At 40.2% G+C, this 21,046-nt stretch overlaps 2 protein-coding genes across 3 annotated transcripts in view; one reads left to right on the top strand and one right to left on the bottom strand.

Annotated features, from left to right (window-relative positions):
• Positions 1-17,647, bottom strand: part of LOC123768985 (lachesin) — a 99,664-nt gene extending 82,017 nt beyond the window's left edge. For both annotated transcript variants that reach the window (XM_069309171.1, XM_045759905.2), the window contains exon 1: positions 16,668-17,647. The gene's annotated coding sequence lies outside the window, so the exon portion shown is untranslated. The remainder of the gene's footprint in view (positions 1-16,667) is intronic.
• The window catches only part of LOC123769092 (uncharacterized), a 306,856-nt gene that overhangs the window by 222,955 nt on the left and 62,855 nt on the right, over positions 1-21,046 (top strand). The window lies entirely within an intron of this gene.

Raw genomic sequence — 21,046 nt, 5'->3', positions numbered from 1 at the left:
AACTATCTGGGGGTGAGAACGAACCAAGGAAACCGTTTGAGTTAGTCGAGTCTATCCTTCAATTGTGTCAGGTGGGATACCAACAGGGAACCACTGGAGGAAGCTGACAGGGTCGATCCATCACACCAGAGCAAATTACTTAGTTTTCCATCTTGAAGAAGTGAGCGACGTGGGAGGAGACAGGATGGAATGAAACAGGGAGGGGTTCACAGGATGGCAGCAGACAGGGAGGGGTTCACAGGATGGCAGCAGACAAGGAGGGGTTCACAGGATGGCAGCAGACAGGCAGGGGGTTCACAGAGTGGCAGCAGACAGGCAGGGGGGATCACAGAGTGACAGCAGACAGGGAGGGGGGTTCATAGAGTGACAGCAGACAGGCAGGGGGTTCACAGAGTGACAGCAGACAGGCAGGGGGTTCACAGAGTGACAGCAGACATGGAGGGGTTCACAGAGTGACAGCAGACAGGGAGGGAGGTTCACAGAGTGACAGCAGACATGGAGGGGTTCACAGAGTGACAGCAGACAGGGAGGGGTTCACAGAGTGACAGCAGACAGGGAGGGGGTTCATAGAGTGGCAGCAGACAGGGAGGGGGTTCACAGAGTGGCAGCAGACAGGCAGGGGGTTCACAGAGTGGCAGCAGACAGGCAGGGGGATCACAGAGCGGCAGCAGACAGGGAGGGGGTTCACAGAGTGGCAGCAGACAGGCAGGGGGTTCACAGAGTGGCAGCAGACAGGCAGGGGGATCACAGAGTGGCAGCAGACAGGCAGGGGGTTCACAAGGAGCTCAAGGGTTTGTTAGTGTTAATTACTGCCTCTCTCCCGGAAGCTTATTAGTAATTCTTTCATACTATCTTGGCACTGTGTAGCTCAGAGAAGGGAGTGCCAGGGTGGACGCTACCTCAACAGTGTGACACTATACTGCCCCTGACAGTGCCAGGGTGACACTATGCTGCCATTGACAGTGCCAGGGTGACACTATGCTGCCACTGACAGTGTCAGGGTGACATTATGCTGCCCCTGACAGTGCCAGGGTGACACTATGCTGCCTCTGACAGTGCCAGTGTGACACTATACTGCCCCTGACAGTGCCAGGGTGACACTATGCTGCCCCTGACAGTGCCAGGGTGACACTATGCTGCCCCTGACAGTGCCAGGGTGACACTATACTGCCTCTGACAGTGCCAGGGGGACACTATGCTGCCCCCTGACAGTATCAGGATGGCAATATATCTGGCTTATCAGGTATCCTTTGTATGTATTTATGAAGGGCATATTATAACAAAATTAAGGGCTTGACCATTAATCCCCCTGGCCTCAGGGGGTTAATGTGTCCCTTAACCCCTTAGCCTCAGGGTATGTACCGTAGGGAGCGTATGTACCGTATCTGGGAGCGATTTACTTAGCTACAGCAAACACCGAGTTTAAAACTTCTTAATGAGGCAGAGAACAGACTGTGTTTTGGGGTCGTGGTGATGGCTGATATGTACCTCAACACGTCTCGCCTCACCTGACACAACTACCTCATTCCACCCCCCTCCCTCAGCCCCCCTTTCACTGAATCACCTCATTTTTCATCAACTCATATCACATCTCCTCCGGCTCATTTCACCTCACTCCAGCTCGCATAATATCACCTTAGGACATTTCTCTCTGTACACCCCACATAGTCAAGTCCAGTCGACAAATTCGGTTGATCCGTGGTTCATTTGCGAGCTACCTCACCAGGTAATATGGTTGTGTGTGTGTGTGTGTGTGTGTGTGTGTGTGTGTGTGTGTGTGTGTTTACTATTTGTGTCTGCAGAATCGAGTTATTAGCTCTTGGACCCCGCTTTTCTAACCAATCTATTTTTCCTCTATTATATCTACTACGTATATTTCTAACACACGCGCACGCACACACGTGTAGTGTGTAGTGTGTAGATATGATATTTCAAGTGTAGATATGATAGAGCCCAATAGGCTCAGGAACCTGTACACCTGTTGATTGACGGTTGAGAGGCGGGACCAAAGAGCCAGAGTTCAACCCCCGCAAGCACAACTAGGTGAGTACACACACACACACACATCTAGGGGGAAGCAGCCCGTAGCAGCTGTCTAACTCCCAGGTACCTATTTATTGAGTCAGTACAGTGATTCAGTATAATACTTAACCTCATTCTACTTGCTCACTACTCTTATAGTAAAGAAGTACTTCCATAATTCGTTATTGCTCATCTGAGTTTCCAGGTTTCAGCCATGTCCAACTTCCTGCCTCTGTTCATGATAAAAAACATAGTTTTTTGTCGACTTTATTAATGCTTCTGAGTCTCTCATGTGACCTCTTACACCCCTCTTTCCCTGCCTTAAAGGTCAATTTCCTCAATCTTTCCTCGTAACTTAGTTCCCTGTTCCGTGAACTTAGTCTTGTGTCAAACCTTTGGGTTTGCTCGAATTTTGCATAGTGTATATTTTGTATTTTGTTTTGAGGTAGAACTCTACAGTAAGGCTATATAGTCCAGTGCTGATTATTGGACTGATTAATGTCCTTATAGCATCCTTGTCCATATGTCACACTAACATTTGTAAAATTTGTAAAATCTAGTACAATCTAGTACGAACAGAAAACGCCTAGTACAGTCGAATACCACCTATAACCGACTGGTACAGTACAGTACCAAAAATAACGGGCTTGTACCACCCATTTCCAGCAGTAAATGTCTAGTGCTATCCAACACCAGCATGAACGGCCTGATACCGTCGAATACCAGCCGTTTAAGCGCATTACAAACTCAATACCATCCGTAAATTCCTTGTACCATCCAGTTCCAGCGTTAAACAAATGAGCATTCGAGCACTCCGCCAAAAAAAGTAGAGAATGCAATACTCCAAAAAGCATAATAATTCCTGGTTCCCTTCCCACCCCCGTCGTCCCAGAACACAGGAAAGCTTGTATTCGAATGCATATATTAATAGCCATAATATTCGAGTATTGATAGCGAAGCTCTTGGTACCTCAACTGCAAGTAATAAGAGCACTGCAGTATTTTCCTTCCCTGTTGCCAAGACTGAGGAAAGAGGCAAATTTTACAGCAATCTAGTGAAAGTAGTCCGGGTACTCCTCAACGTGAGTGGGACTCCGGGTCTCTAGATTTTATTCTTGTGATGCAGCTCGAAGGAGTGCCGAAGAGGAAGAGAAGGAGGAATGGTAGAGGAAGAGGAGTGCAAGGAACGGAGGTGGTGTTGTTTCCAAGATGAAATGCGTCGGGAAAATAGGAAATCGGATGGGATTGTTTAGTTTTGTTTTGTTTTTCTCCTTCTCTCTTTTCCCCCTACCCTCTCTCTCTCGCTTTCTCTCTCTCTCTCTCTCTCTCTCTCTCTCTCTCTCTCTCTCTCTCTCTCTCTCTCTCTCTCTCTCTCTCTGTCAGTTTTATGTCTACTCCCAGAAGCATTAACTACGCTGTTCAGTCAACTCCGAGGCTCAGTACACAAGACTATGGTAACTGGCAGCTAAAACATAACCTCTCCTCCGCCATCAACACCTTAAACCCCTTCCCCGTTCCCTACCAACTACATCAACCCATTCCCCGGCAACCCATCCCATCCCCCCCTTCAACAAGACCAGAAATTGCTTTCACGTCCGTTCCTTGCCTAGGGAGGACCAGGATATTGTCCTCATCGTCTGAGATATTGCCAGTCAATCTATGAAGTCTTTGCTCTGATCAAGAGAGGTGAACATTCTTTATATGGACGGAGGGAAGTTTGAGCTTCGGGCTTAACGAAGAAAGGGTTAGTGGAAGATATTTCAAGCTTTCCGGTCGATTTTAAGGCTGATGTAGTCTTTCAGATTTGTGAGAATGACGCAAAAGTTGACCTCTGATAATATTAATACAGTTTGGCCTTTTGGCTTGCCTTAAGAATGAAAACAATAACTAAATTTGCCATTTTTCAAAGACATAAAATACATAATAATTTCTTATGTCTTTATTTGGGAACAGAAGAAATCTCTAAGAAAATTCATAGAAAAGAAAGCCAAAAAAAGACTGAATGTGGATGAGTTTTCTGATCTCTTTCCAATTCTGAAAACAGACTTAAAATCCCAGACTTCCGTCACCCAAGGAAATTGTACACTACATATTTTTTTAACAGTGAGCAGAGCACACACCTGTTGTATGTTATTGAGATTTAAGTAGAGTTCGTTATTTAATAGCTATTGCTACTAATCACTTTTCACATCTCTCTCTCTCTCTCTCTCTCTCTCTCTCTCTCTCTCTCTCTCTCTCTCTCTCTCTCTCTCTCTCTCTCTCTATCTCTCTCTCTCTCTATCTCTCTCTCTCTCTCTCTCTCTCCCACGTCCCCTAGAGGCCCACCGGACCAAAAGTGTACTAGAGGCTCCAAGCCCATCAGTAGCGACGCACTCAAGAGGAGGAGCGGCTTTAATTGTCGCTAACAACGTGAAATTGACCAACGAGGTTAAGGCAGTCGCAAATGGGACCTTTATCCAGGGCGGACCAGACCAGCCACAGAATATTAAATTGTCTTGTCTGTGCCCTCTCTCTCTCTCTCTCTCTCTCTCTCTCTCTCTCTCTCTCTCTCTCTCTCTCTCTCTCTATCTCTATCTCTCTATCTCTCTATCTCTCTATCTCTCTCTCTCTCTCTATCTCTCTATCTATCTCTCTATCTCTCTCTATCTCTCTCTCTCTCTCTCTCTCTCTCTCTCTCTCTCTCTCTCTCTCTCTCTCTCTCTATCTCTCTATCTCTCTCTCTCTCTCTCTCTCTCTCTCTCTCTCTCTCTCTCTCTCTCTCTCTCTCTATCTCTCTCTCTCTCTATCTCTCTCTCTCTCTCTCTATCTCTCTCTCTCTCTCTCTCTCTCTCTCTCTCTCTCTCTCTCTCTCTCTCTCTCTATCTCTCTCTCTATCTCTCTCTCTCTCTCTCTCTCTCTCTCTCTCTCTCTCTCTCTCTCTCTCTCTCTCTCTCTCTCTCTCTCTCTCTCTCTCTGTCTTTCCCTATTTCACTCCCAGTCTTTCCCTCTGTTTCTCTATCTTTCCTATATACCTCTATCTCTATTTTTATCTCTTTCTCTGTCTCTATCTTTTTTTTATCTCTTTCTCATATTTTTTCTTTCTCTCCGTCTGTTTTTTTCTCTTTTCCTTCCTATCCACTATTTTTGTCTGTTTCTTTCTCATCGCCTCGGGTGCAATTTTTCCCTCGAGAGAATATTTAAGTTTGCAGGTGGAATGCACTAGGTTAGGTTAGGTTAGGTTAGGTTAGGTTAGGTTAGGTTAGGTTACACACACACACACACACACGCACACACACACACACACACACAGGTGGGACACAGGTGGAAACTGAGTACTCACATGAGCCACAGAGACGTTAGAAGGAACTTTTTCAGTGTCAGAGTAGTTAACGGATAGAATGCATTAGGCAGTGATGTGGTGGAGGCTGACTCCATACACAGTTTCAAATGTAGATATGGCAGAGCCCAGTAGACTCAGGAATCTGTACACCAGTTGATTGACAGTTGAGAGGCGGGACCAAAGAGCCAAAGCTCAACCCCCGCAAGCACAACTAGGTGAATACAACTAGGTGAGTACACAAGCACTCTGTAAGCTACGTCACTGACTGAGAATCCCCGGTTTGATCCCCGTTGTAAGACAGAAACGTTTGGGCAGCATTTCGTTTCAGATGGTACCCCTGTTCATCTAGCAATGAAAAGGTACCTGGAAGTTATACAGGTTGTTGCTGGTCGCATGCTGGGAATGTTCAGTAGATAACCTGGTAGATATGATAACAAAATAGTGGTCGGGAGTCGTGGTATTAGATAACAGACAGAAAGGCGGGGTCCAAGAACTAACAATGCTCGAGTCTGCAGACACAAATAGATGAACTCTAGTAGGTGAGTAACATACACGTTAAAATATCTTAAACACGAAAATAAACGTTCAAAAAGATGGTAAAGAAAATTTTAAAACACCAAACAAAAGGATATGAATATTTACACCACAAAACTGCTCCTATCTGAACCAGAAGTATTGTCCATAAAGAGTCCAAACACGCTGGAAAAATGTAATGTTATGCCCGAGAATGCATTTCAAGCACTTTCTTTCGTCATATTCCACAAAAAGAGAATCACAAAAGAAGTGGATGTGAGCACAAGAGAATAAAATATTTCAACACGGATACAAATTTTGTGAACGAGTATATATATATAAACTTATACAAAAATATTTTTACAAATAAACATTCATGCCAAAATAAATCGAAACACACAATCTGAAATTAAAGCTGAAACACAGACACAAATGGCAATCAAAACTCGCTCTGTAGTGAATGTACATATTAAAAAAGGATATATATACTGAGATGTAAAGTCAGTAAACTCCACTACATGTCAGTACACTGTTGTAGTGGCCTTGATAACCCTCCTACGTTGATGGGTCATGAACACAACACTAAATAACAACCTTTTTAATACACACACCTTAAATCATAAATATACACTAGCAGATAAAAACATAAACACACACTACATCACAGCAAACATTATATTCAGTGCTGCAAAATATCTAACTCCTGACTTATGGAACTATAACAGAATTTACGACTACAACGTGGTACAAAACACACATAAACAATGTCATATAGAGATTAAATCATAATAACGAGACGTGAAACAAACAACCCAAACATATGAAACGAAAGTGGCGATGTTTCGATCCTTCCTCGACACCTTCTCCAGACGTGTGATCACCTAGTTGTGCTTGCGGAGGCTGAGCTTTGACTCTTTGGTCCCCCGCCTCTCAACTTTCAATGAACTAGTGTGTTTTCTGTCTTTCCTGATACGGTCCAGGACGGCTCGAAACCTCGTCACTTTGTTTTTCACGTGTGTTTGTTAGGTTATACCATACAGGTTAATGAAACACCTCGAAGTGAAAATGTTATATGACCTTGTTAAGAGAGCACAGTAGAGTAACTTTCATAATTGCAAAAAGAAAAGAATGTCTAAACAACTAGAGCCTTAAAAAGAGATATAAAGAAACCAATAAGTACACTTTTAAAGACATCTGTATTCTTCATAGAAATTACTAGTGAAAATTCAAAGCACCAGTCAAGACACAATATTACATACCTAGAAAAGGTGCAGGAAACATTTACAATCTCAAACAACTCAATAAAGATCCTAAATTATTGGATGCGTATAAAAATTTTCAAATTGCATTTCCTGGAGCGCAGGCAAGTAATTATAATTTACATCTTTTGAATATGAGGGCTTATTTCCTAATCTGTACACTGAAATAATAATTAAGGGGGTCATGCAATAATTGAGGCGTGGAGGAGTGGCAATAATTGAGGCCTAACATGGATGCAATAATTGAGCAGGAATGTAATAAACATAGAGATAATTCTATAAGCATAAGGAATATATAAGCCTTTTCAACACACACTCTCTAAACATAAATGGAATTACCTCTGATAATGTTTTAGCAGCCTCTCACAGAGAGCCTCAAATGGTGGGGAATAAAACACACACACACACACACACACACACACACACACACACACACACACACACACACACACACACTGGGTGAATATAACGCACGCTACTAGAGTTCAGATGTAATGTCGAGAGGATTTGAAAAGCTTTTTAAAAGGATTTACTGTATTTTTATTTGGTCGCCTGGGACCAGACGTGTATATGATGTATTCGTAAAAAGCATTTACAAATACATGTTGTATATACGTGTATATTGAATGCTTTATTTATATATAATGTGTAAGTGAAATTATGCATGTGTTTTTATCTGAACACATATGTTTACATATTTAGGGATATTTACATGAATTAATATTTGTATGGAAGCATTTATATTGCACGAACGTATGTAAGTACTGATATGTATATGTTTGAATGTATGAGCGAAATCATGTATATATATACCTCAGTATATATGGAATATAGTATATATGTACTATATTCCAATGGGCTCGTATTGGAATATAGTACAAAACGTTGAACAGCTTTGAACAACGCTGCAGGATGTTCAATAGTAAGTCGGTAAGAGGCAGGAATCTAGTTAAATTGATCTGATTGTGCTTAAAGAAAATCTTTCGAACAAGGTTTGTAAATTATAGATTCGATATTCGTGAGTCTCAGGGGAGCTCCCTTAAATTATTTTTATTTGATAAGAGGTTGTAGTGAGCGCGCGCGTGTGTGTTTACTCACCTAGTTGTGTTCACCTTGTTGTACTCACCTAGTTATACTCAGCTATTTGTGCTTGCGGGGGTTGAGCTCTGGCTTTTTAGTCCCGCCTCTCAACTGTCAATCAACTGATGTACTGATTTTTCAGCCTATTGGGCTCTATCATATCTACACTTGAAACTGTGTATGGAGTCTGCCTCCTCCACCTCACTTCTTAAGGCATTCCATTTGTCAATTACTCTGATATAAAAAAGTTCTTTCTAATATCTCTGTGTTTCATATTTGCACTCAGTTTCCACCTGTGTTCCAACACTTGTGTGAATGTGTGCGTGGGGCGGGGGAGGTGCATGTGTGTTTGCGTGTGGAGGTGTGTATATGTATAGGTGTATGTGTGTTCGTGAGGGCGGGTATGTGTACATGTCTGCATGTATGCGTGTGTATATGTCTGCTTCACACACCAACCAATGGGATGGAGGCACTTGAGCCAGACTCGTGTTTCAGTGGTACTCGGAAAGTGATAAAGTGGAAGAGTGGATTGCTGTGTCCTCACACTCTTATACTCACCCTATTTGTGTGCTCTATGGGGGCTGACCTTCTCTCCCTGGATCCCACCTTCCAAAAGTTAATTGCTCTTTTGTTTTAGCTGTTTTAGTTGAGTTTAGAAAAAGTTAGCGACAGGGATACCTCCCCTTTCAACCGCTCAAACAGGTAGTTACGGAAGTTAGGTATCTAAATTACTCCAAGTTTATTAATGATATTACTGTCAAGGGAAGCTTGTTCATCTCGCTCAGACCTTGAAGGTGTCTTGCTGGAAGTCGTTAATTATTATGTTGTTGGTCTCTGTAATTAGGATTTAAACGTTGTTATAATATTTCATCAGATGGCTTCTCTAATGATAGCTTCCATGAAGCAGCTAATTTACGAGATCTATAATTGGCCTGTCAAGTTGTTTAAAACTACATCCTTTATTTTATAAGTAACCTAATTATCAAAAGCTTTAAGAACGGTTATTTTATCACAAAGGATTTCAGTTACTTTCTCTAAGTAGCAGTTAGCCTGAGCTGAAGTTTGTGAGTCGTATGTGACGAACTCACAGGTGTAGCAAGGGGGCTCCTTAGGCGACCTTCTTTGCTTCTTATCTCCCACTAACATCAAACACAAGCAGCAACACAGCTCCTTGTGGTTTCTCTAGTGATCATTGACAGTCACCGAGGCGCAAACACTAATCCTCCTCCTGCTACAAATACTTTAATAGCATATTAATCCATTAATAAATGGATTAATATGTTTTTCTAGATGAACAGGGGCATCAAATGAAATAAATTATGTCCATTTGTCAAATGGTATTCGTCATCAACAAATCAACAAGCAGTTAAGAGAACATACCCTTCGACCCTGTCTCTGCCCCTTATTTCGTTAGTAACAAGCAATACAAACACTGTTCCCCCCCCTCCCTTTAACCTCTCCTATTGCGTTCCATCTGCAACAATCAACCACCCCTCTGCTCTCTCTCTCTCTCTCTCTCTCTCTCTCTTTCTCTCTCTCTCTCTCTCTCTCTCTCTCTCTCTCTCTCTCTCTCTCTCTCTCTCTCTCTCCCCTCTGTCGTTCCCTTTGCACCCTCACGTTTATCTCTCTTCCCCTGTATCTACCTCAACTTTATATATACACTACATTTTTCCCTCTATATCTTCCCATCTTTTTCCCCCTCTCCTATCTTTTCCATTTCTTCTGCTTTGTTTACTCTACTTTCACTTCCTTGCTATTTACAAATCCCTTCCATATAAACAGTCCATTTCTCCCTTACCTTCTATCTACTTCTTTATCTACCACTCTCTCATTTTCTCCATCTACCCTAACTTTAATTTCCATCTATCTACCTCCCTCCCCTTTCCTCTCCTGCATATTGCAAACTATGAGTTTTTGCAATGCGAGTCGACGTGTAGGAAGGAGGAGCACTTTCTTAAGCCTTTCACTCACCTGTCCTCTAATTCTCATTCATTGAACCACTTTCCCATCTTCTCTCCTCCTTTTAAGGGGCTTCTTTCTTCTTTGTATCATCTTCATTCTTCTCTTATTTCTTCTTTTACAATTATTTCTTTCTTCTTCAAAATTTTCTTCTTCATTCTTCTCATTTTCTTCTTCATTCTTCTCATTTTCTTCTTCATTCTTCTCATTTTCTTCCTTCATCTTCTCTTCTTCATCGCTCTTATCTTCTTACTACTTCTCATCTCCCTTCTACTCTTATTCGTGATCTTTTCATACTACTTTTCTGATTCTGCTTTTCATACTCTACTTTTCTCCATAATTCTCTATTTTCTTTATTCTGTTCTTTCCTTTATTGTTTTCGTACTTCTATTCTGCATTATTCTAATCTGCTTGCTCTTCTTGCGGATATTTAATTAATTATTTATTTATTTATTTATTTATTTATTTATTTATTTATTTATTTATATACAAGAAGGTACATTGGGGGGTTAAGAGAGTACATAGCAATGATGATTTTGCATTCTTGTGAAGCCACTAGCACGCATAGCGTTTCGGGCAAATGAAATGATATAGCACATTAAGAATAGCAAGTGCCTTATCCGCTATAAATGCCTCGTTTTATGCCCCTGCCTGCATACACCCTGGCAGTACACACACCCTGCTAGCACACACCCTGCCAGCACACCCTCCCTGCCATCACACACCCTGCCAGCACCCACCCTGCCAGCACACAGCTCACGCATATTACTGGGTATTGAAACTAAGGAGATCTGGTCTCATTAGCAATCATTGAGACATTGACCAATCAATGAAACATTGACCAATCATTGAGACATTGACTGATCATTGAGACATTGACAACCATTAAGACATTGACCACCAATTGAGACATTCACCAATCATTGAGACCAATAATTGGTGTCATGAGCCAGCTTCAGACACACAGCCACGGATCTTTGACCTGATATTAAAGTCATGGTCACCTTCAGAGTAAACTCACTCCGATGGTTGAGCATCAGCACGATTGGGCACTGTTTTCCATCATTCCTCTTGGTACTATTTCTTAAACTGTTGGTTGGATTTGGAAGGTCTTTTATGGGAATATCAGCCACGTAAACATATATATCATTATGCTTTAGAACTTTATACATATATATATATATATATATATATATATATATATATATATATATATATATATATATATATATATATATATATATATATATTCAGAACTAGTGGGTAGTGTTGCCATGGAAAATATTCCGTTGGGTGGGCATGCTTCAATAGGTACAAAAAAATTACTCTTGTTTCAGCCTCACTTTTAGTGAAATGCCTCAAAAAATCTATCAATTTCGCTTGTCGGTACAAAAGCGAAACAAAAAATCTTTGTTTTTCATGAGAAGCAAAGAAAACATATATATTTTTCTTTTAAATTAATGTCGATTTATATATATATAAAATATATAACTGGTTATATAATTTTTATATATATATATATATATATATATATATATATATATATATATATATATATATATAATATATAATGATGACAGTTCCAGGTTTTTCTTCTCTATTATGATGTCAATGCTATTTGATTCTGTCCCCTCGCTAAATGAGATATTTTTAAATAACAGTGGAGGACCTGATTTGTATTCGGGTCAGACAGGTCGCTGAGGCATCCAACACATGTAAATATTTGGCTGGTGGTATTGTGAGGTATGGGCAGGGGGGAGGGGAGGGACACAGTGGCGCTCCACTTTGGTGGCTAGGTGGATGATGGGGGATTGTAAATTGTTAGGAGGATAGGTAATGATTAGTTGGGATATGTGGGGATAGGAAATGATTAGTGGTTTATTAAGGCTATAGGTAATGTTTAATAGAGCTAGTGGAGATAGGTAATAGTGAGTATATGAGGGACAGGTAATGGTTAGTGGAGATGCATAATGCTTAAGGAGAGATAGGGAAACTGTTAAGGGTTAAAAGCAATAGGTTGCCACGTTCCAAAAAGGTGATTACTCTCGAGATGGTAGGTATGGAGAGATGGGAGGAGGCATGGAGAAATGGTAGAACGAATGGAGAAATGGGAGGAGGTATGGTAGTAGTGGACCTGGTGTTAGTGATGTCACGAACATACAGTTACAGGCAAACTTTGGCACTGTAAAGTGGCATTAATTCCCTGATGCCAACCCCAACCCACCCATGTTGGGCATGTACCCAAAAGTATTTACTATGAAAATTTATGTGAGACTAGCCCCAAGCCCCAGCCTCAGGGAGATACACACTAACTTATTAATTTATTGATATGAGAAAAATATTGGAGCAAGGTATATTTTCATTACAGCATAGATAACAACCTACTCGATAAAGCTAACCAAAACAAAGGGAGTGATAAGATTAGAGTCAATAGTCAATTCCCCACCAAATAGATTTTTACGAACTTTAAATTATCATCTTCATGAAATTAAATTATCGAACTTGACACACTAAGTTACGGTACCCGAGCGACTTGGCTATCGCCTCCAGGGGGTAAAGTTATCATGCACACTATTATTGCATGCTAGACTTGAGTTATCGCCGGCTAGACTTGAGTTATCGCCTGCAGGGGTCAAGTTATCACACTCGGGAGAGACCTGAAAGACTTGAGCCAGATTGAAGCTGTCTTACTCGAAATAATTTATTGTACAGACGCAGTCTAAGTTATCGTCTTTGCTATAGTTTAGTCGTTCTTCTGCTTTATAATCAATATTTGTATATATTTTTTTAAATATATACTAGATTGGGTAGCCAGCACTGCTTGGGTTGACGTCTTTAAAACGTCATTCACATTTCTCCAGCTAACTACAGGAAAACTATGATGAGTAGATTTACATTTTAGTGGGTCGACGCAAATCAAAACTCGCTTCCAGTTTCATGGGGGTCGCTATGGGATTCTGCCACATTTTAATTGGAGAAATTAAGCCAAACCCAGTCTCCCCCAATTTGGGCATTGCACCTCAGCAATCATCGTGCGTAGCTGAGGGAGGCTAGCCCCGAACGTCTGGCCTCAGACAGACATTCTATTATATTTCCCAACATAAATGAATACATACACTGTATAACACAAAGATCTGTAGACCCCAAGCACTTGTTTTTTTTGCATAATACAAACACGTGCTTGTATTATACAGCCCCACTGGAGGCTGTATGATGCATAATGCAGTCATTCATAATATAATAAATTAGGTAAAGTGACCTATATTATATTCCACCCCTGAAATATTATAAATTAATATAATGTATAATTTATCCAGTATGCGTTTCAAGTGATATGAATGATACAGCTTGCATATAGATATAGAATGATATAGAACGCATATATATTATGTGTATTTTTGTGACGTGTATACTTTTAAAGATATATGTTGTTGAATATGACCGAAAGGGTAAGATTAATGATTCTAACTCAAATCTTCTCAATATTTCTTATGTATATATATATATATATATATATATATATATATATATATATATATATATATATATATATATATATATATATAATATATATATTATCGTAAATACACTGCTTTGTATAACGATGTATGTTATTCTGAATAGTCGTATATATTATTTTTAAAACATATTATATTTTCTTTGTATAATACCATATATTTGCTGGTATTTATGCATTTGTAAAATATTCATATGAATTATTAATACGAAAGAATATATGCAATTTTACAAAACATATACTTAACCCAATATCCTTACCTTCCCCCGTTGAAAAGATAATTGAACAAAATTCTTTTTAGAAACTAGTAGGTTTAATCAAGGTATTTTTCAAAAAACACTTTGCTTTTATAGACAAAATCACATCAAACCCGCAGTAAAAGTTGACCGCAAAATGGATGAAGATCCTCTTCTGTGGAGAGGATATATGCAGACGATGAGTCAAAATAACGTTGCTGATGATATGATGACCAGACCACATACTAGAAGATGAGGAGACGACGACGTTTCGGTCCGTCCTGGACCAACAATCAGTCGATTGTGACTTGATAATCGACTTGAGAATGGTCCTGGACGGACTGAAAGATCGTCGTCTCTTCATCTTCTTGTGTGTGGTCCCATCACACTACCCCAGGGTAGTGTTATGGGACCCTGCCTGTGTAAGTGTACCCCAGGGTAGTGTTATGGGACCCTGCCTGTGTAAGTGTACCCCAGGGTAGTGTTATGGGACCCCTGCCTGTGTAAGTGTACCCCAGGGTAGTGTTATGGGACCCTGCGTGTGTGAGTGTACCCCAGGGTAGTGTTATGGGACCCCTGCCTGTGTAAGTGTACCCCAGGGTAGTGTTATGGGACCCCTGCCTGTGTAAGTGTACCCCAGGGTAGTGTTATGGGACCCCTGCCTGTGTAAGTGTACCCCAGGGTAGTGTTATGGGACCCTGCGTGTGTGAGTGTACCCCAGGGTAGTGTTATGGGACCCCTGCCTGTGTAAGTGTACCCCAGGGTAGTGTTATGGGGCTATTCCTGTTCCACAGGAGTGATCGGTGACATCATGATGTTAATATCAGGGCCCCAATGCTCATGTAGATTATTATTTAAATTACAAATTACAACAATGAACCATAAATTATTCTCTCTCTTGGACTACGGTGGCAAGGTTGTGTTATTCTAGATCTGGTGGCTCTCTCACGGAAGCTCTAAACACTTCGCCCGGTCGTAAGACAAAAATAAACACAGACATATACAACCCGTCTATTGCCATGTTACGAATGGGTGTTGACGGAAATGTTCCGTCACAATATATGTGACAAATATTAGAGCCAAATGAGCTGGGTAAGTAGCTTGTTGACGAAGGGCAGCGCATCACCTAGATGTTAAGGATTGTTTGACACGCCACAACCACCAAAGTGAAGATAGAGCAGCGCATTTAGTGATAAGCAGAGTTGACGTACTCAATTCCGTACATGCGGACTTTGCAACCCGCTCTCGCACAAGATAGCACATGTATGACTTATTGCTTATAGTCACTATTTGGCTTATAAATAAGTACATATGGGACATATTCCAATCCATTGGACTCTGCAACACACAAGAGAGGAGGCTGGGGTGTGTATATATGACAGGGCGGATCTCACTGATATTTTTAAACTACTGAACTATTTGGAAGATGTTGATCCGGACAATTTCTTCAACAGGTTTGATGTAACACAAACAAGGAAGGGGAGGGAATTATCAGGGGGAAAAGGGCCAAGCCATTGCGATTATATAGCACTTGGAAGGGGTTAAGATAAGGATTTGGGATGGGACAAGGGGAAGGAATGGTGCCCAACCACTTGGAGGTTGAGGATTGAACGCCGACCTGCACGAAGCGAGGCCGTCGCTCAACCGCCCAGCCCAAATGGTTGGGAGCAACGGTTTCAAGCTCTACCAGCCACAATGTAGGACAGAGCACAGGAGATACTTTTTCATCCACAGGGTTATAAACCCATGGAACCGCCTACCTGCCGAAGCCGTGAATGCCAAAAATCTGTTAAATTTTAAAGTCCAACTAGTAAAGATCATCAATGCAAATTTGGGGGGGGGGATCGTCGACAAGCCGCTAGCTTCTTGTCCTGGTCAAGGCCACTAGTGTTAGTGACCCCCTCGGGTAAATTCAAGTAAGTTGACCAGACCACACACTAGAAGGTGAAGGGACGACGACGTTTCGGTCCGTCCTGGACCACTCTCAAGTCGATTGACTTGAGAGTGGTCCAGGATGGTCCAGGACGGACCACGAATTGTCCAGGACGGACCGAAACGTCGTCGCCCCTTCACCTTCTAGTCTGTGGTCTGGTCAACTTACTTTAGCCACGTTATTGTGACTCATCGCCTGCAAATTCAGGTAATTCTACAACGTTCAGAAACTGCAAATCCTCCTGCCCCCTCTTTTAGCTTCTCTGCGAGTCCCCTTCCTCAAGAACACACTCTCATACAAGAGGTGGGACAATTCTATCAGATAGATGTTCATTCTGCACGAACATCGCAATTTCCACCATCTTACCTTCCCCGAAATACGCAAAAAATATGCAAAAATTATGGAATGAATTTTAGTAACAAGTCAATCTCGTACTGTCACTTCAACCATTCAAAAATAACATGTAAATGTATGACTAGAAACTAGCAATATTATTTAATAAAAATACAGACTCCCCTCATTGCTATACATAACGATAGAAAAAATGTGCAGTTCTGGTTTGCAAACCTGAAAATATTTCTAGTGATTGTTTAAAAAAATAAGTATATAACATAATATTGTGTAAAATCGTGTATGATTTATATAGATAATGGTTATACATAATGGTATACATTCCAAAATGTAATGTATTGACGCCCAAGTGTATAATACCAAGATTCATGTTTCGAAAAATTAGCATAATACATATTCGATGATTAATACAACCAGTTTGTCATACATTCATGTATATTTATACATATTATGAGACTGGCAACATGTCAAGCACTTACCTAATTGATTCCAGTGCCTCGATCAGTTTGTTTGCTGTTGTTTGTTCATTGTTTGCTTGTGTGTGCTTCTTGGATCCTTGGTATGTTTGTTCTTAACACCTTGTTTGGTGTTTTTCTTTGATGTTGTTTCTTTGCTGTTTATTGTCTACTTCCAGTTTCTTGTTTATTGTCTACTTCCAGTTTATTGTTTATTGTCTATTTCCAGTTTCTTGTTTATTGTCTACTTCCAGTTTCTTGTTTATTGTCTACTTCCAGTTTCTTGTTTATTGTCTACTTCCAGTTTCTTGTTTATTGTCTACTTCCAGTTTCTTGTTTATTGTCTATTTCCAGTTTCTTGTTTGTTCCCTACTTTTTTTGTACTGCTAGTTGTATGTTTTTAATTTAACAAGTACACAGGGTATATATATAACTCTTGTTCTATGTAAAAGTTATACATATCTATATACAAGGTGTATAACTATGTATAACTCTTGTTCCTTTTCATTAAATTGGTGTATAGATATCTTGTTCATCTTATGTATATTTGCCGAGACATTGTTTTTCAATTTTGTTTATTAAATTAACATGATTATGTTTTTTTTTACTTTTAGTTTATATTTTCATTAATATTGTTTAAACACAAATATGTAACACTTCCCATACACACTCATACACACTCTTACACCCATACACATACACATACACACAAGGTTCTTCACATGAAGGCGGGTGGATCGGTACACTTCTTAAGTGGGTACAAAGTTACAGTTAAGAATCAGACGCCGGTACAGTATGGACGAAGCGCTGTACAGTGATACAGGAAATGATTAGTGTAGTGTAGAAGAGGCCGGTACAGAGGAGGAAATGTTGTACAAGCGTCGAGCACTGGTTAAGCGACCACTGTATGGTACAGCGGGCGACACCGATATGCCGGTTAGTAGGTTTAGAGTTAATGTTATACACTGGGGTACCAGGCAATGAGAGAGACACTGCACCCAACCTCTCAGCAGGCCGTCTGGCGAGACACTGACGGCTGGCGCATGGTACAACCCTCTCTTCCCCCCTCTCTCCCCTCCCCCTTAACCCCTCCTCTCTCCCCTCATTCTCCCCTTATCCTCCCTTCCTCCCCATCATGTTGACCCCTCTTGCCCTAGGGTCTTACCCTGGCACACCTCCCTACCCCACGAGGGTGAAGCTGGCCCCCTTGGGTTGTTCGTCTCCATCTTAAAACTGATTTTTTGTATTATCTTTAAGTTGATTTTTCTTGTAGGGTTGACACCTCCATTTCGAATTGACCCCCTGATGCTCACCCACCTCATGGCTAACCCCCCCTTCCCCCCCCCTCCCCCCTCCCTTTCCCTCCCCCCCAACCCCCTACCCCTTAAAAGAAATGACATCCCAACATAAGACCAATTCCTTTCCTTATCTGCAAGGGACTTATCTTTCAACGGTCTTGAAGCAAACTCTTTCCTATGGATAGACCTATTCTTCCCTATTTACTTCCCCTCTTCTAACCTTCTACTCTCCTCTCTCTCCTCTGAGTACCAAAACGTTCCCACCTTCACCCCTGAACAGGTGCAGAAAATGCTTTATTGATAAGAGAGGAAAAATTATAACAAAAAACTAATTTTTTTTTTATACTTTCGAGAATATTTTATCTCCAAACTCTCCATCCCGGCAGAAGTTGCATGGATTTTTAAACTGGTGTTTATGTAGTATTTTTTTAAAAAAAAGCTTATTTGTGTTTTATGTCCGGTTTTGGAGTCCGTCCATTAGTTGACCTCTGTGTGTACCACTCCGTCCGTCTGTCGGTCTGTTTTGACGTGCTCGATGGATACTGTCTATTGGCTGACAGCAGCGTGGATGGTTGCTGGATGGTCGGCTGGTTCTTTAACATGTTGGCTGTTGACCAGACCACACACTAGAAGTTGAAGGGACGACGACGTTTCGGTCCGTCCTGGACCATTCTCAAGTCGCAACATGTTGGCTCTCTGAATAGACTGGTAGACTGCCTGTCTTCCTGGCTTGCTGGTGATTGCTTTTCTGTCTAGATAACTGCTGACTGTCTTCCCTTATGGCTGCTGCCTGGCATACTAACTGTATGACTAACTGATTCATGGCAAGGATGGCTGGTGACTGTGCTCCTGACTGACTGGCTATCTGGCTATCCTTTTGATAGCCAGACTGTATGTATGTGTAATGTGTAAAAATGTTAAAACACACATAAAGCACACAATATATGTTAGGAGACAGGGAATACCAAAAGAATGCAGCCTCTCCTGCAGCAGGCAATAAGGGGTATCAATAACTCAGATTTAAATGTATATATGATATATTAAAAAAAATACCGGACATCGCGTACAAAAATATATTATTTAGGTTATTAAGTAATACAAATATGTAATAACATATGGGTAAACGGCCGTATTAACTATGGCATTTCACCTCTCAGGAAAAGCATTTAAAATAATGAAAAATAGTTTATGTATATTCGCTATTTAAATTATAATATCACGTAAACATCAAACAAATTCGAGAATCACAACACAGAATATAACTCGTTGATCCAACAATATCCACAAAACGAATATAATACAATAAACGCCTACAAAATAGGCTGGATTTGTGCCCAAAAAGAAGAAATTTGCATATCTGTCATTTAATTCAGCTCACACACTCTTGCTCCGTTTTCGATAGACCGCATCTTTGCCAGCGTGTGTTTACAAATGAGTTCCACAGAAAACGTAGTGAAGCAAGTTCTGAGGTAGCTTGAACGAGTTACTCTCCAAAGATAAGTAGCTTCTAACATGCTCTAAGCATTCTAAGCTTCTAAGTCAGTTTCTAAACTTTTCTAATGGAATTCTTATCCCTGGCTTATATTGCGAGATAACTCTTTATAACTAATGACTGAGAACTTGACAACTGAGAGGCACTTGAACTCAAGTATCACCCTAGACTCACCAACTTAGAACATCTTAAGATTGCCTCGTAGATATTGAATTAAGAATTCTAAACTTACTAGATCAGTGTATGGAATATACATTTTGTATTAAAAAAAATTTTATATATTTATTTTCACCACCCACAACTGTTTCGATTTTTTAGGAATAATGCTCAGAATCCGACTCATAAAATTGCGTATTTTGTGAATTACGCCAGACTCGCCCCGTGGGGTAAGATTCTCTTTACGGAGGTGATATTATACGTAGAGGTATTATAATATATAAGATATTATACCCCGCTGCTCGGTGTATATACACTGAGAGTTTGTTTTGGTCTTGAGCTATGTCTATGCTCCAGACATAAAGCTATGTCTTTGCTTTAGTTTTGAGCTGTGGATTAAAGTAAATTTCTGGTTGGTCAGTATAAGCACTTGTGGTGTCTTTAATAACCCTCCAGAGGTTAATAGTGTCGACTTAAATAAGTGTGTATATATATATATATATATATATATATATATATATATATATATATATATATATATATATATATATATATATAATGTCGTACCTAGTAGCCAGAACGCACTTCTCAGCCTACTATGCAAGGCCCAATTTGCCTAATAAGCCAAATTTTCATGAATTAATTGTTTTTCGACTACCTAACCTACCACACCTAACCTAACCTAACTTTTTCGGCGACCTAACCTATAAAGATAGGTTAGGTTAGGTTAGGTAGGGTTGGTTAGGTTCGGTCATATATCTACGTTAATTTTAACTCCAATAAAAAAATTGACCTCATACGTAATGAAATGGGTAGCTTTATCATTTCATAAGAAAAAAATTAGAGAAAATATATTAATTTAGGAAAACTTGGCTTATTAGGCAAATCGGGCCTTGCATAGCAGGCCGAGTACGACGTTCTGGCTACTAGGTACAACATATATATATATATATATATATATATATATATATATATATATATATATATATATATATATATATATATAATTACTGCATATTTTACCTTTTTCTATGTCTAAGTCAACATGTCAACATCTTCTAATTGTGTATGGCCTCAAAGTTCTAATATTATTTACGAAACCTCACAATGTATACAATCGTTACAATATGTATAAGTCATGTATGATTTTTATCACTTAAGGCGCCGAATGAGCTGCACAGTTTCCTGTTGTAATTAGCATATATTTACATCTTTATTAGGTGTGCCCCTCATGCTGTATTTGCTAGATTGTCTTTGTTCGTGTTTTATTATTATTATTATTATTATTATTATTATTATTATTTATTTGGGTATTTTTAAACGTATATTCTTATTAGTAAGTAAATATGTGCATATTCACATGTGTATATATATGTGCATTTTCATATATGTGCCAAATAACTACATCTGAACGGAGGAGACTTTGAGTGCGCTTTTGAGCTCAAGATGAGCTCCTC

The sequence above is a fragment of the Procambarus clarkii genome, chromosome 64 (assembly GCF_040958095.1).
Source record: "Procambarus clarkii isolate CNS0578487 chromosome 64, FALCON_Pclarkii_2.0, whole genome shotgun sequence".
NCBI lineage: Eukaryota > Metazoa > Arthropoda > Malacostraca > Decapoda > Cambaridae > Procambarus > Procambarus clarkii.
The sequence above is the reverse complement of the archived record's forward strand: the minus strand, read 5'-3'. Positions and strand labels throughout refer to the sequence as shown.